We start from the raw sequence: 18,284 nt of genomic DNA, 5'->3' as shown, positions 1-18,284 counted from the left end.
CAGGATATGATGAGGTCACTTCAGCTTGGACACTCGCCCAAAACTTTTAGACAAACACTGAAATTTGATGTGCAATGATCTTATCTAATAGCCAGTAATATTCTAAGTCAGACAGACTGCAATATATACAATGTTTAAGGTCAATGGTTAAAGGGTTATCTCACCCCAAAATGAAAATTCTGCCATCATTTAGTCACCCCCATTAACCTATTTGAGCTTCTTTATAATGTTTAACACAAAAGAAAATATAACAAATGACAGCTGATTGCACCCAGTGACTTCAATCCCACCTAACAAAATTAAGATCTAAGAATGTTCTTTGAAAATTCCCACAAATGTTACGTAAAACAATGTTTTAAAGATTTTTTTTTGTTATGTAAATGTAAGAGACATACTATTATTTTTAAACGTCATGATTACGTCATGTTTTAATGTTCACGCAATGTTTAAAACATATACACTGCAAAAAATGACTTTTTTACTTAGCATTTTGTATTGTTTTCAGTCGAATATTAAAAACAGGAAAAAAAAAGTCATTTTTTGCCGTGTATTTTGTATGTAAAAGCTTTTATGCTTGTTATGCAAATGACAGATGTTATATGTTGCTGTTTGTGTTGTTAGAAGTGAAAAAGAGACTATAGACCTGCGGGTAGGTCGACTAGTGTAGGTCACAAAAATCTCTCAGACTCTTACAATGAAATATGCTATACAATTAAACTTGCCTTGCCTTATTTAAAGTCATCATTATGGTCATCAAAGTTGCAGTGGGGGCCGGTGACTTCTTCTTTCGAGGGTGCTCGATGCGAAGTTCGTCACAACATGTACGTAGCCCGTCATGTGTGTGGTTCCTTTTCTCAAAAATGTGTTCTGCGCGTCGAGAGATCCTGTGTGCATCACGTGTCTTGTCAAAATAAGGGGGGTCATAAAAAAAGGGTTTATGATAAAAGAGACGCTCGTGTTTGCTAGATACTCGCATAATCTCATGCGTAATCAGAGTTTACTGTTAAGGGAGTGTCTTGCGTGTATTTTGTGAACGTGAGCGTTTCTTTTATCATTTCGGTGTGACGCGTGTGTAGCAGGCTCTTATTTTGACAAACAACAAACACATATTTTGAAAACGCAAGCAACACACATGACACTCTGAACACTTATTTTGAATTAGCGCCCCTCAGATGAGCAGTCACAAGCCGCCACTGCAAAGTTGGACTTTTGACCCTTGTCTTTTTAACATGTTTTTCTGGCTGCTCTGTGTGTATTTAAAAGACCTTTTGGAAAGAAAGCCAAGTGATAATGTGATCACATGATTAAGATCATCTAGTAACTTGATTTGCTGATCCAGAGGTTACTCGCTCATCAAAAGTGTTTGGTGATACTACAGCATGAGATCCAGCAGTGTTATGGTAGTTTGGCATTTTGAAACACTGTGCATATAAAACTTTCACCAGTTATGCATAATTTAGACAAATAAACATCAAGAATCAGCTTATAAATCTCAACAATGGTGACAAGCAACAAAATATTTAGGTAAACAGATCAACTCATGTCATGCCCATCTCATCAGTAAAGCCAGTTCGGTGATTATATTGCCATCAGATGGAGTGGGATTTACTACACAAAGCTTAGTTCACTTACAAGCTATGCAATATCGCATTCATTCCACGGACATTTTGCCGGTGATGCCGATTTACTACTAATCATGGAACTGGCTTTACTGATAAGATCTGCATAATAATGCCATCTGATATCGCCCATCCCTACAGCAAAAATAAAAGCAAACAAAGAACACAGTAAAACATATTCATTATTTATTTATGCCTCAAGGCAAGCTGGGAATCATGGATGTCACGGATGAGTTTTATTCTATGCTGACACCCAACACGCATTGCAGCATTAAGCTTTTCATTTGATTGTCACCATTTTTTAGATTCATACACTGATCATTGACATCTTTGTGTCTTAATGAAAGTATGAACATGTATTTGAAAATCCTTCAGAATATCAGATTGTTACAATCCTGCTGCATTTTGTGCAGTAATAATGTCATGCGTTCAGACACGTCACATTTTCATTTGAATTTTAATGCTTTAAATGTGCCTTGCAAACAAACACAATTACAGCAACTAGAAAAACTAAAGACAAAAAGTAAAGGGTCAAGGGTCCAACTAAAGCAAACGCTGATCACCATAATTGTGACTTTAAGGCTGGATTTACACTACCGATCTTGATGCCCAATGCTGATTTGTTGGCTATATCAATTTTTTGATGACCTGTTTACAGTACATCAACTTTTAAAAGCCACTAATATGCGATATAAGCATTTACACTAAACACTTGGCGAAACAATTCAAGTTGGCCATATTTACCCGGAACAGCTTAAACAACAGAGGAAGTAAAAGGTCGCGATATGTAATGGGGACAGACAAATTGATTATACAAGACATAAAACTTCAACATTACTGCACTACGAAGCTGAAGCCCAAAACCAATCAGAGAATATCAGAATCTATGAACTTTATTTCTACGTACACGTCCGTAGGTCATATCTGATCTATGCCACTTGAGAGAAAAAAAAATGGAATTGAGTCACTTCAAACAGACAGTATACTGTAAATGCAGCCTAAATGAAACAAAAAGTCAACATCTTAACCTGTCATAATCCTGTCAGCCCTGTGCTCTTTGTGTCAAGTTTCATGTGACAGGATCATGACAGCCCTATCTGATGTGGCAGAGCATAATGTTTGGATCGTGACCTTCAGTTCTTGTCTTGTTTCTTGTTCCTTGGTATCAGGGTCCAAACTTATGCTCTGGGTCTCATGTTTGTGTGGGGAAGCACATTACCCCGCCCCCTTGTTAATTATCCAATTAATAGTTCCTGCCCTCATTATAGTTCCTCTCCTTTGTTGGCTGTTTCTCAATCGGAAGCAGTCTCCGGAGATCGCATTTGTAGGCTGCAAACGGCATCGTCACTGTCTTCTTTCACAATATTATCAATTATAAAGTTGACTATTATTCTTAGTTAATCGTAATTGTTGTAATATCTTTATGACTTGCAAATGTAATGCTCTGTTAACTTAAACTAGGTTTAATGATGTATGCAGCCTGCATATGCGACCTCCGGAGGCTGCAGCCTTCTGATTTAGAAACTGCCTTAATGTCTTGCTGTTTTGTGCTGGATTATTGTGTATATTTAGAAAACGTCTCGCGTGCCTTGCAAAAATACCCTTGAGGGCAGGATGTTTTGTTATGTATATTATTTGAATTATTGCCTTTGTTTCCCCCCTTGAGGATATTTTTGTTATTTAATAAAGTCTTTTGTATAAGAGCTATTGCACTTGGGTTCTGTCCACACCACACTTAACAAAACCTCTGTTTGAGAGATTTTATATATGACAGGAAAGAAATTGGTTTGTAAAAGTGAATAGTTTTCTACAGCGATATTTTACAGAACAATCAGAATATTATTATTTTTTTAAATCATAGTAATGTAATGTTTCTCTATAATTGACATAACCAAGAAATGTTCTGACAACATAAATGTGTTTGCATAATTTAATGGGAATTTTAGCCACTTTTTAGGAACGTTCTAAGAGCTTATTTTGTTAGCTGTATTTTTCCCTGTTGAGAGAAAAGACGATGACAATGAGTAAACAATTGCTGGATTTCGCTATCCCCTTTGATAATGTGATAACTACATCTGCTTGGATCTGTGGTTGCTTTGCTGCAGTACACCTGTAACAACACTAACAAAAAATGACATCAGCTGGTTTAAAGCTAATTTGCATGCCAAAGGTACTTGGTTTGAGGTTTGATGTACTTCAACTTCATTTGATGCTTATACAACCACATTGACATCATTTATATAGTGCACTTTGTGATGCATGGCCCATATTCTAATGGAAACCTGACATTGTCTTTACTGTGGACTGACACAAAAATAATACACCTGGTTTAGCAGACAAGGCTTAAGGCTAGTCCTAGACTAAAATACATGTTTGAGCTGTCTTAACTGAAAGTAACTTGCACCGACAGATCTTAAAATGTGTCAGTCCCATTAATTTGTCTCACGATTCACAGTAACATATTTTTAAGGCATGTATATAAAAGATGCTTAAAAATGTTTTGAGGCGCACTCTCTGTAAAGTTGAATCAATTACTCTCCCTACATAATTTATTTTATAAAACACTGTTGATATATGTATTCTAGAGGCTTAGACCTTTCCAACAATATATAGTTTGTAGTGATACACATAAAATTTTTATGGAAAATATTGACGTAAACTTAGGTGTCCCGTGAGCGGGACAGCGCCACTTAAGGAGATGCTTAAACTTCTTAATTTAACTAAGGCCTAGTCCTGGCTTTAGCTAAACATTGTCTGTGAAACAGGCCTTAATCTATTACATTTACATTTTACAACTTCATTAAAATGATCATTATCATTTAACATGCCAGGTTTTGGTAAATACAAGCATTTAAATGGAGTATAAAACAAAGTTAATGTACAGTAGAATGTATAGCCCACAGTATCTATTATCAATAAGAAAGTAATAATATGTCATGTAACATCCCAGCATCACAGTTGTTTCAATTATAGATACTTACATTCATGTAGAGTAATATGTGATCCTGTCTGTAATCATTTACATTTACGCATTTGGCAGATGCTTTCATCCAAAGCAACTTACAGTGCAATACAAGAAGTGGTGTAGTCTACGTGATACGCAGGTATACGCCATATACCCACTAGAAATTGTCAAGGATTTCCGTATACCCACTAAAAATAGCGCGAGAATGCGTAACAGCATGGGTTTGTGACATTTTTAAACTTTTAGTCATAATATAGATGTGAAGCACTGACCATTAGCATGCTACACTTGCTACTTTAGCGGGTTGAAATACATAGATATGTATATAAAGGCTAGATGGCTCAAGGCGGAGTCAGCTGTGTCGTCACTTGGCGGCCATCTTAGGTCAGTGCTGCCATAGTGCTGCTCCCTGCTGCTGTGGACGGAAGGTGAGTAACATACGCCAACTAAAATGCTCGTAACTTGCTGAATTCTTGACGGATTTACAAACGGTTTGGTTTTTTACAAACGTTATTAACGTGGCTATAATTATGGATGCTTTAACATGTTTCATGATTTTTTTATTTATTTTTAGTATACGTATTCAGTGTCATAGGTACATCTTTGACGTTTATAACAAACCAAACCGTTTGAAAATCGGTAAAAAATTAAGCAAGTTATGGTCATTTAAAAGTACCTGCATCATTAAAACTCAATACTACGAGTGAGCGAGCGCCCTGTCCTAAGATGGCCGCCAAAATGCGGACGTTCAACTCAATTGGCCATCAGCGCGGACGAGCAATCTAGCCTTTATATACATATCTATGTTGAAATACATATTAGGCTATATACTTCCTGCCGAACTGCGCGATCCGATCAGCGTATGAATTTCTATTAAATCAAATTACTATAGTGACGCGAAAGTAACTGGGGAGCAGACTGGTGTGGCGCCACAGGCGAGTGACAGCAAAGCACCGCGAGAGCGACTCCATTTATCACATGGAGAAATCTGCTTTGAATCGCTCTCGTGATACTTTGACATCACCAAGAGGTCTGCTTAGCGCCAAATGAATTCGAACCTGCAGTGTAGCTGCTCACGCGACACTGTAAACAAACAGTCCATGTGGAGAAGTGAACAAGTGAAGTGCTGCAACATAAAATCCATAGAGTTTACGACGCACATGTGAGTACAACATTTAAATCATCAGTCCAGTTTATTAGTTTATCTGGAGGTAAGGCTCCAAATGCAATAAAATAAGCCCGTGATTATATCCTGATGGTTTTAGCTGCCTTCAGTTCCTCTGCATGTTTGCTTGTGCTTCACAGTGTTAAACTTTCCTTCTCTGTGTTCATTTATATATCTACGTTCAAGATGTATATGATCTTAAACTTCTGTGAGGAAATTCATGTCTGCGTTGATGTTCAGTTCAGACTTGCAAATATTAGGCTACATGATGGTCTTGTAATAATAATTAAGTATAAGCCTATTTTCATTTTTAGACAATGCTTATATTATATGCAAAAAATAAGCTTTAATGTCAATGACTATGCAAATTAGAGTTAATTCATGGTCATCTTAAATGTGTATAAATTAAAAACATTTACACCATTAAATTACACATGGTAATGTTATCAATAGTTGTCAGATAAAAGATATTGAAAGAGTGAATATTTTTTTCTCCTTCAATGCATGTGTTAGCCACGGATTGAAGATTGTAAACAGTTTATTTAATTTTAATAAACAGTTAAGTAACTTTTGTCCCCGAGTTAGATGCTGATTAACACTAAACCAGTCTAAAAATCAGTCCAGTTTCCCCAGCTGTAAACCCATTGGCTCTAAAGTCATTTTTTCTTATAATAAACTGACATGTTGAGAACACATTCATTTTATGTGTTTATGAGTACACTTTCAGAATGCTCTTAGTTACATGAAGATCTATAGTGTATGCATCTGTGAGTGTGGTGGTGCTTATGAGGTGTCGCGCTAGGACGAGTGAGCATAAGGGTGAGAGGGAAAAATCACAGTATACTCACTACAAAAATCTAGACTACACCACTGATTATACAAGGTACAATTTTTTTTTAACAGCACGTGTGTGTATATATATGTTATATATTATATATATAATATTCCTAAAGTTACAATGAACTGACTATGTTACAATAACAATGCAAATCCTTGCAAGCTGATTGTGTATTTACATTCAGATGTCTCCCTCTGCTGGTCGTATGTGCAAACTACAAAATTGGTTTTATTTTTCAAAAGCCCTGATCATGACAAAAATGTATGAGATTGAGGCATGGAGAAATGTGAGAGCTTGATGAAAGTCTGGCTTCTTCCATTTAGCTCTCATTTCTCAAGAGCTTACAACCTCACTAAATCACCTGTTCTCCACATCACTGGTGTGCATACATTAATATTTCAATTTCACGAGGACCCAGCTGAGTGTATGTAAAACGCCAGTTCTCTTTTATCTATATTCTTATCTTCAGTGCAGCACCCTTAAGGAAATTGTCAGTTGAAAGACTGGAATTGATCCAGGCCGGAATAACGGCTTAAGTGCAGATTGTTCCAGAACTGTGGGATACCAAGTCTTTCCCAGAAGAGCCCATGAGATCTTGAGCTCTGAGAAAATTATTGCAAAGCTGCAGCATACAAATCTGGTTAAATCCAGATTGTTGAGTCAATTACTTACATATATGAAATGTGATATAGGATGAGTGAAACATTTGGGATAAAAAATCTGGGAGATAATGATGAAAAACAACCTACCGGGACCTAAAAATCATGTCATTTGTTAAAGGGATAGTTTGCTTTAAAATGAAAATTCTGTCATCATTTACTCATCCTCATGTTGTCCTAAACCTGTATGAATTTCTTTTTTCTGATGAACACAAAAAAAGTTATTTTGAGAAATGATGGTAAACACGCAGCTGATAGTGTCCATTGACTTCCATAGTAGGAAAAAATATTTTGGAAGTATTGTGATAAATGATGAAGAATATATTTTGATAAATGACGATAAGCACACAGTTGACGGTTCCCATTAAATTCCATCATATTTTTTTACTCCTACTATGGAAGTCAATGGACACTATCAGCTGCGTGTTTACCATCATTTCTCAAAAATAACTTTTTTTTGAGTTCATCAGAAAAAAGAAATTCATACAGGTTTAGAACAACATCAGGATGATTAAATGATGCCAGAATTTTCATTTTAAAGTGGCATTTTAAATTCCCTTTAAAAGCATGTGAATATTTTTGTACTGTAAATGTACACATAGGTAAAATAAGATGTTACATTTACAATAATTTTTATGTAGATCTTAAGCAAATTTATATAATTTTTAACATGTTCATAAAATAATTGCATGTTTGTACAGGAATTAATTATCAGTGCCAACATTTAACAGGAGATTTGGCACGGTCTCAACCAAGTGTTACATATCTTTTCTCAACTATGTTATGACACAAATTAGTTCAAATTTGCAGCATTTCTGTTCTCATAATATCTAACAAAGTCATTTGTAACTTTATATTTTTTCTTACTTCAAAATAAAAACATGTACATATGATGTCATACATACACCAAGCAAAAGAAGTTGTCACTGTTAATCCCACACACATCAAGTATATCTGGAAAGCTCATAACTTGATATTGTTTTATGACTTAAAAAAAGCCCATATGATTTAAGAAGGTGAAAATGAAAGGCTGTTGTTCATTCTACTGCCACATGGTGGAGTCTTGTCTAAATCAGAAAAGGGGGACATAGCTTAGATTTTGTATAAAAAACTTGTTCGTAATGAATGCATTATAATGAAACAGTTGTTGCCGCCTTAAATCCTAAACAAGACTAAACCACAGCTAAACCAAATGATGCAAGATTGATTTGTGTCTTTAATGATCCGGGGACCACAGGAGTAACAGACAAACAAACACTTCCCATCAGCCTTTACTTTGGCATCGTGTCTGAGGGGAAAGCAAGGATTATTTTCAGGCCTCGGTGTGAACAGAAAGCATATGCTCTCCAGCTCTCCTCACATTGCATTGTTGTGTTCTTTTCTCAATTTCCTGCATAAGAAAAATTAGATGCAGAGCGACTCTGCATTTCGGAAACGGTGCCAAAGCCTCCAGCGACGTGAACTTCTTTTCTCTCGCTAAAGATTTCTCGTTTCTTCCTCTTGAACTAAACCAAATGTCAATTCTCTGTCTAAAATAAAACCCACTTTGTCCTCAATACTAGGCCGCATACATACAGTACATGGTTTGAATCGACTTATAATTAATATTCCTCGGAAATGAACGCACCAGGAACCAATTATTCGATCCGACCCCCATTCTTTAATACAAAATTTACTGCAGTGCTCCTTACTTGACACTTTCAGCTGGTGAATTCGGTATCAACGCCATTGGTTGTGCTCACTCCTCAACTGTTGTGCAGCGGTAATTGAGATCAGATGGGCGAGCGGCCTGCGCGGAGGGTAACCTGGAAGCATTTATTTTATGGAAAAGATGTTTAGTTAAGTGCAGCGCTGCGGTCTAATGAGGCTGGACTGGGTTCTGTGATGAATATGATTGGTGAAAGCTCTGAAGGCTGGTTCCTGACTCTTTCCTTCCTTTCGCATCGGGTTACAGATTAGTAGACTTCCTGTCCATTCCCTGCATTTACCTTCTACAAGACAATCCTTTTTAATGAAGGTTATCATGTATTAGGCTCTGGTGCATTAATTATCTTGCTTCATGACCTAATGTTTGACAAGAGGGGCTCTGTAATGCATCACGGCCAGTCGCTATGAGCCGGGCGTAGTGACATTGAACTCTGGGGGCATGTTTAACTTATTAGCATGTATACTTTTTACATGACTGACAACTATCCTGTACTGGGTTTTGTATTGAGGCCTTTCAAGAGTCATTAACATGTCATAAACAAACCCTGGCCTAAGCTGGCACTGGGGCACTACTCTTTAAAAAGGTACCATTTAGGTACAGGTATACATTGGTACCAATAGGCTATGTCTACCGTATAGGAACTCTTTAGGTGCTAAGGTGCACTTTTGGTCTATGAAAACATACAGTGTGCAAGTGCGATTGTAGCTCAGTTGGTAGTAATGCATTGTGTTGGGTAGCCATAAAAAGGTCATAAGTTCGATTCCCATGGTAACACACATAACTTGATCGCAATGTAAATCACTTTGGATAAAGCTACAATTGAGATCAAAAGCCCACTTGTGAAAATGCTTTTCCTATTTGATGTACACAATGGCACAAAATAAATAATCAGCATAATTTCTGTGAAATTTTGAATTTGAAAAAAATATTTTTTGCCAGAATTCACAAGGTTTTGTGCAAAACCTGATGTTGTTGTTTCAAAACGATGAGAGCAACTTTTGTGCATTAAAGTATACTTCAAAGTGTCTCATGTGATAAACTTTGCAGTGTGTCTTATTGGATGCTACAAATATGCATTATTTGCAGTATTTCATACAAGGTTCGGAAGCTGGCCTTAAAATGTAATAATTTTTTGGAGCACATCCCAATTTTTACATAGAACTGGAATACACTTTCGTTCTTTTCACTATTAACCAAGGCTGGACTGTCAGTTTTGATCATGGACTTACTAAACAACTCTCACCAAAGTCGCGTGCCCTTCCAACTAAATTGCATGGCAGGTGCCTCCATCAAATTGCGCAGTAAGAACTTGCAGCGTGCGCATATGTGGCATGACCCCCACCCGCGTCATGCGCTCCTCATCTCGCGTATCTCCGCGCTTTGAGCCGCTGATTACGGTCATCCCGAGGGGATCGGTGGAGATGAGGGCATCTAACGCTCCAGTCACTTAGGATCAAGACAGGAGCAGGAAATCGCTACGGACTTAAAGCTAAATATATAATTCCTCCCGTGCCGGTAATCACAAGGTCCAGACGATTTGAAATGACAGTTTAACCACTTCAAACTCAAAGACGTTTCTGTTCAATAGGACTCATCTAATGAGCGCGCTCTGCGCACAGTTGTAATTGCACATATAGCGGGTTTGGGTCGTTCAGGTTGGATGGAGGGCAACCGGAAGGAAGCAATTTCCACAGCATGAATTCTCTATAAATGTAATTCTAATTGTGCATTATAAACAGATTTGCATTTGCAAAATAAAATACCACTGCTCACAAGACAGCAGAGCCTTTTCCTCATTAAATCATACTTTTTTGAATAGGGATAGGCCTAAAGTGTGCTCCAAAACATCAACACAATTAGGAAATACAAGGATTTAAAACGTACAGTCTTTCACTTCCGCCCAATATGAATCAACATTTTTTATGACATCATTCTGCATTTCATCTTCTCATCAGATTCCAGGTGTGCTTCTCCTGCGACCCCTATCCAGTGACCCGGAAACCAGTGTAACTCAACCATCTCGTCTGTGTCCGAAATTGTATTAGCTAAACAACGCTGCAGATTGATGGTGCTGTTAAAGATTGTGGAACGATTGAAGTTGTAGTCTTCACCTTCAATGTTAATAATGCTGGCCATAGATTGTGTAATGAAAGTTTTATAACTTTTACATTATAATGTAAGCACACAATGTGATGTGCTAGACGTTACATATGTCCGCATGCAATCCACTACTTCTGCATGTGGCACTGCACAGATTGTTTAGCATATAACATGAAACTATCGCAAAAGTCCTGCTTTCAAATAGCTCTTGCAATACCTAAATGTCACAAGCCGATTAGTCTGTGCAGTGCCACATGAAGTCAAACACACCTATGGTTTCTATTGAATTAAAAGCAGAAAACCGAGGACCGAACATGACACCATTGACAAGCACTTCATAAAACGGCAAATTCTATGAATTGAAACATTTTTAAAAAAATTTGGGATTATATATAACACTGTACATGAAGTTTTGGATATTTTATTTAAAAAATCTTACATATTGTGCCTTTAAATGAGTAAATGAAAACAACTGAATTTGAACACTGAGCCAGCAAAAAATGTTGCTGCACCAAGTGTCTCTGAGATGCTGGAATTCATGAGACTTATTGGAATAGTATTGGTTAGCTGCAGTGCATCATGAGATTGAATGAGTGGACTTGATAATGTCCACTATGGTTTTAGAAACCACTTCAAATGCCTGTTTCCTCAAATATTGCACTATGTAAGGAAATTGGGACTATATTATTAAATTATTTAATGCCAACATGAGAGGCTTGCAGAGGAGTTGAGCGAAAAAACATAGGTGTATTCTATGTAGAAATGAATTATCAAAACCTGATGCATGTATAAATTCTCCTCCCTCTTCATATCTTTACCTCATACTTGATGAGTTAGTAAACATTATTGTAAACAAAGACACATTTTAGACAGCATATGTAATGATAGATTGATAGACATAGATTTGGCACATTTCAGAGCACCCCTAAAGAATTAGCATGAAAAACTGATTCCATGTTTAAGTGCTGTAATTGGGTCTCCAGTGCTTCTATTAACCTAAAAAATGTTAAAAAGAACAACCCAATAACTTAGTTTTGGTAAACCATTCTCTGCAAGCATGTGAAAAAATTTAAGTCTTTCGGATTTTGCCTCTTTTGTGCGTAGAAACCGGGTCTTGTTACAATAATACAGCCTCGTTATAGTTGTGCGTAGGTCAGCGTAGGTTCCGCATCGGTTTTCATTTATACATTTGTGTCATCGTCCGCATCGACGTGCAAACACGTGCGCAGACCACTGGTAGGCAGTATCCACGCATGTAACCACAGTAGCAGCGCCACCATCAAAGAAGAAGCTTGGCAAATTAACCCACAAACAAAGAAGAAACAGCAACTTGTTGTGTATGATTTGAGAAAACCAGCAATGATAGAAGTAAATAAACAGCGACTTTTGATGCAGTTTGAGTTAAATCACTCCTCAACTGGGCCATTCTTTGTTTTCATCGTCGCAAACAGAAATACTTATGACACGTAGAACTGACGCACTGTTAAAAATTTTGCAAGGTGCACGTCAGGCTACGCAGAGCTATGCACAGGCTACGGATAGCCTACGCCATAGAACTTACGCACGACTATAAATCGGGCTTAAATTTGCACTATCCAACCACGGCAATGCCATTTAGGGCAGAGAGAGAGAGAGAGAGAGAGAGAGATAGAAAATGAGAAAAATAATTGACAGCACAACTGAGTTTCAATTTCAACAAATCACCATTATGGGCGATCAGTGCTTGCATTTTATCAGCTCATTTGCATTTTAAAGGACACACCCAAAACCAGCACATTTTTGCCCGCAGCTACAAAGTGTAAATTTTCCGTGTAAAAGTGTAAAAGTCCGGGGAAACCAAAGACTTATTTTTTTTTATCAAAGAGAATGAACTTGCTTTGATTCCTCGCATCCATCCCCAGCATCCTGAAGGGTGGAGCTACGACTTAAGGAAAGGAAAGCTGCACTAATAGGAAATGAGAAGCACCCGAATGTGAAATAAACTAAGCACTATTGGCTATTTTAAAAGAGGGAGGAGCCACTTGGAATATCCCACTGCTTCAGAGAAAATTACAAAGCACTTTTAGGATGTAGTTTTCCGGAAATCTGACCCAAAATATCAATGCACCTACAGTTTCAAAAAAAAGGCAAAAAACACGCATTATCAACAAAAACTCAAAAAATGTTTACAAAAACAAAAAGAATTCAAAATAGTACTGCCTTGAAAACATCCGGTAGACGCATCCTATAAATCCAAGCACACGGCCAAATCCAAGGCCATCAATGCAGCAAAACTAGGCCACAATATTAAGTTGTGTAATTCTTTAAAAAGCGATCAGATTGACCTTAGACCAAGAATGAATAATGCATTCACGAGTAAAGGATTCGTTTTGAACTCCTTACACGCTCGCCTGATATATGCATGACTATCAGATGCAAGAGAATCCGCGCTAATTTCACATCCACTTTGCATATGCAGTCGTGCCCTTATGCCACCGACATCCCGGCAGAAAATCTCTTTTCATCTCCAGCAAAGTGCATCTTGCGCTTAAACTGATTGGATTCTTGATGAGGCGTTCGGGGTGGCTCGCGCACTTCAAGCGAGGACGCGTCGAGCGCGCGAGAGCCAATTCGATGCTACTGAAGTGATTAAATGCGCTCTCGAGCCCCCGGTAACTATCTGCGCGTACGGATGCGTGCACGGACCGTAATCAGCGCACGCGGACGAGGAAAGTATAATAGCACTGCTCTGCTCTCTCGCTGGAGACCCCGTTGTCTGTAAAGTGGTTATATTTTCACCTAACCAGCATATCAGTGTTCTAGCATTGACACAAGACTAAGATGATGAATAATGCAGTTCCGTTTTAAATCATTTGCATGTAAACTAGAAAGGGAATGTAGTCGATTTCATACGCATTGCGAGACAAAACGATGCCGGATGTGTTGGTTAGGAATAGTTTAGCCAAAAAATGAAAACTCTTTCAAAATGTACTTAACCCTGATGCCATCACAGGGGTATATGACTGTGATGAGTTATTTTAAATAAGAATTATCAGACTCTTAACGGATTCTGCCAACAAAAAGGGGCATTTCTGAATGAATGCATCTAATGCAGCAAGTTAATGCAAGTGAAGCATGTGTATTGACTAAAGAAATCAATGGTCTTGGTGTTGACCCCAAGTAACAAAAGGTTTTTGGATGGTAAGGCCGCATGGGTCTTTGAAGTCAATTTCTAATACTGTAGGCCGGGGATTAAGCGGATTTGAACCAAAAGTATTTGAGGAACTTATAATACGTGAGAGCATTCGGTTAATATCATTATCTAGGCTGCGTCCGAAAACTATTGCCATCTGCAGCAGCATTTTTCAGGTTTACTTCCTGACTCCTGAGATCTTGCCCACAATTCTATGCGTGTGTGCGCATGGGGAATGTGATTGGTCGATCCTGGGCAAGTTCGAAAAAATTAAATGTCAGCCAAGAATGTGGCTGGAGCACAAATTTAGTGTAAATAAATGTATATTTCCACTTTTTACACCTTTTAATTGCATTTCTAGCATGAAATTAGTATTGTAATTTTCAAATATGTGAATAGTTATCACAAAGGCGTAGTGTTGTAGTCAAGACCACCTAAACCGAGACCAAGTCATGACCAAGACCAAGACAGGCCGAGACCGAGACAAGACCAATACTTTAAAGGGTCGAGACCAAGTCGAGACCAAGACCAAGACCAATGCAAGTCACTGCATTAAAACACTTATGATAAAATGTGGAATATGCATATGATTAGGCACTTCTGTGTGTGTTTGTGCATGCGTGGGTGTGTGTTTGTGTGTGCCATCAAAGAAGTTGATAAGATAATCAAAGGCACTGCAGATATGTGGGAATTTATCTTTATCTATAAGCAAATAAAAGTGAACAAACCCTAAAGAGCTGAAACCCTTTAACCATTTAATCTGAACTGTCTTACCATGGCTTGCCATCCACATAACACAATGCAGGTGTTTTTAGTCATAAAATTAGAAAAACTGTCATTGGGTGAAACTTAAACAATGCCAACATCATATGCCAAACCTGAATAAAATGCATAAAATAAATGATAAAAAAATTGTGATGTGCCATCAGTCTTCAAATAAAATTTTGAGTCCTCTTTGTCTGAGACCGAGACGAGACCGAGTAAAAATGCAGTCGATTCCAAGATGAGACCAAGACCTTTAAGAAGTGGTCTTGAGACCAGTCTTGAGAAATACAACACTACAAAGGCGCTCTCTGTTTATATTTCAAACACGCTGCCTATGAAGTGTGTCCGAAAGTCTTTCTCTGAGCTGCCTTCATGCCTTCGAAGTCATTGCCTCATGAGGCAGCAAGGCAACAAATCAGCTGCCTAAGTTTTTGACGGGGGTGACGTAAATCTTCATACGTCTTCGTAAGTAAAGTAGTTCACATTTAAGAAGCGTACCTTCAAAAATCAAAGCTTTAAAAATTTTTAGACCATCCAATGCCATTACAAAGACAAATCTACTTACTGTATATTTAATTATATTTATTTACTGGCAACAGTTTGTTCACAGTTAAATGTACATGAAACAAGTCTTTGTCTTTACAGAATAAACTATAAAATAAAAGCTTCATGCAAAGCATTCTGGGAACCAAAAATCCTGCTTTTTCATTCAGAGTTTGGTTCCCTGTTAAACTGTTAGGCTGTTATTTTATTTTTATTTTGTAAAGATTAATTTAAATATACAGTAAGTTACTGGCAAACAGCTGCCAGTAATACTGTAATTCCTACAGATACTTTTAACCGTGTAACTTTTGCCTCTCTATCACCATCTTTGTTTAAATAAAATATTACAACACTTATATTTCCATGTATCGAATGACATCTGACATTTCCTGTTAAATCCAACCAGAAAGCTCCGCTTGTTAATCATTATTTTAAGCTTACCTGTGTAAGGAGAAAGTTATGAACACTCATTTTTAAGTACTGGCTCAAGAACTGAATTTTAATTATTTTAAAAGAAAAAAGTTACAGAATAAGCCTGCACTCAGCTAAAAAAGAGAAATCAAACACTAGGATCAGAAATGTCCTACTAACCACATCTAAAGTCATAATTACAAGTTCATTGTGCTTTGCTGTTGTACAGAATTAGGATTAATTTGGATTCTGACTACAATGCAGTATCCGGTCTGTTGTAAAGCATGCATCAACAGCTCCACTTTTTACAGCAGTACTGTAAATAACACTTTCTAATGATTCTGGACTTTCAGTTAAATAATTGCTATTTTTACTGCACATACAGTATGCACATGATGGTTTCTTTATGGATGTAAATATGTAAAACTTTAATGACAAGACAAGGCAGTGTAGCCGCTGTGTAGAAAAGTCACCCCTCTGCTAAGTTAAAGAATTTTTTTTATTTTTGTTGAACTTTGTCATAATTTACCCTTAAGTCGTTTTAAACATGTATTCATTTCTTTATCCTGTTCAACACAAAAGAAGATATACCATAATTTATCAAAATATCTTCTTTTGTGTTTAAAGGTGCAGTGTGTACATTTTAGCGGCATCTAGCAGTGAGACTGTGAATTGCAACCAACTGCTCAGTCCACCATTTACCAAAACACAAAGAGAAAGCTACGGTAGCCGCTACAGGACAAACATGTTGTCGTCTAAGACAAAATACAGTAGTGACAAAACTGCCATTTAGGGCTACTTTAGAAACATGGTGGAACAAAATGGCGACCTCCATGTAAGAGGACCCGCGGTGTATGTAGATAAAACATCTCATTCTAAAGTAATAAACACATAACTCTTCATTATTTAAGGTCTTTATACACCACTGATAATAAAGTTATGTATATTATATTGCATTTCCGTCAAGAGATCCTTCTAAAAGTTACACAATGCACCTTTAACTGAATAAAGAAACTCAAACCGGTTTAAAACTAGACAAGGGTGAGTAAATGGTAACAGAATTGTCATATTTGGGTGAACTATCCCTTTAAATGTTTATGACCCAGCTCGGGCATCAAAGTTAGCTTAGAGTTCCCCAGTGGTAAATATGGCAAGTTACCCATGTCAATTCTGTGACTATGAAACTCGTATTTACGATTATTCAGATTGTATGTGAAGGGAGTATGAGTAAATGATGTGAGAATTTTCAATTCTGGTTGAAAATGGCACCTTTAAAACTACACTGCACTATTTGATGAGATTTTATTCATGAATGGACCCCATTTCGACACAGCTTTAAGGTTTAAGGTGACAGTCCAGCACATTGCTGCATATATGTTTCTGTAATGCACGTTTACTGTCAACTAAAAGGTTTACAGAGCCAATTTACATGTATATATTTTCTGCAACACAGAAGGAAAAACATTTGGCCTCCCCGCTTCCATCGCAATCCTCTCCATCATGGTAGTGATAAACAGAGGAACACACAGTAATCCACTTGATAAATGTCAAGTGAAATGAAGCTATCAGCTGAAAGCAATTTTCGGGGCTGTGCGCCGAGCCAGCGACTCTGGATTTTCACCCCACCATCGATCATGCGCCTCTCTTGCAGGCCAAGGTACACAATGCCCCCAAATTGCTGACATATGGACCGAGGGGAAACCTGCCCATTTCCTCTGCCTGCGAACTACCTCCTCTAAACTTTTGTTTATTTAGTGACCCCATGTTTTTCTCCATTAGAGACAATGCTTTTCAGAGGGGTTGCCGGCACTGCCATGCACAGGATTGCGCAGTTCGGCAAGGTGTAAGGAATAGTTGACAATGGCCCACTGAATTACTGAAAATTAATGCATATCTGATACTGAAGTGGTAATTTGGCTACTGTATGATGCATGTGAAGCACATGTGCATTGCAAAAAAAAATGTAATGGTCTTTGTGTTGGCCCCTAGTAACAAAAGCTTTTGTCAATTTCCGATGTGCAGTTATAAAAATGTAACAAAAAAATGAATTGGAATATTTGTCAATCAATCTAAGTATTTTAAAATAAATTAAGGCATTTACTCAAATTATCGTACCGGTAGATGGCTGCCAACTCCAAGATTCTACTTTAAACTCTTCACAACCTTGGACTGAGAATATAATAGTATATAATAGCAACAAATGCACTTAAAAGGGTTCATATGGAGTTAGCTGCTGAGAGTAAAATATTTAGCTTGTAAAGCACAGAGTATAGTCAGCTTTTTACATGTATGCGAACGTATGCACACATGGTCAAATACATAGCCTAGCAAAGCATTGT

The sequence above is a fragment of the Paramisgurnus dabryanus genome, chromosome 10, assembly GCF_030506205.2.
Source record: "Paramisgurnus dabryanus chromosome 10, PD_genome_1.1, whole genome shotgun sequence".
NCBI lineage: Eukaryota > Metazoa > Chordata > Actinopteri > Cypriniformes > Cobitidae > Paramisgurnus > Paramisgurnus dabryanus.
This window is presented reverse-complemented; position numbering follows the sequence as displayed.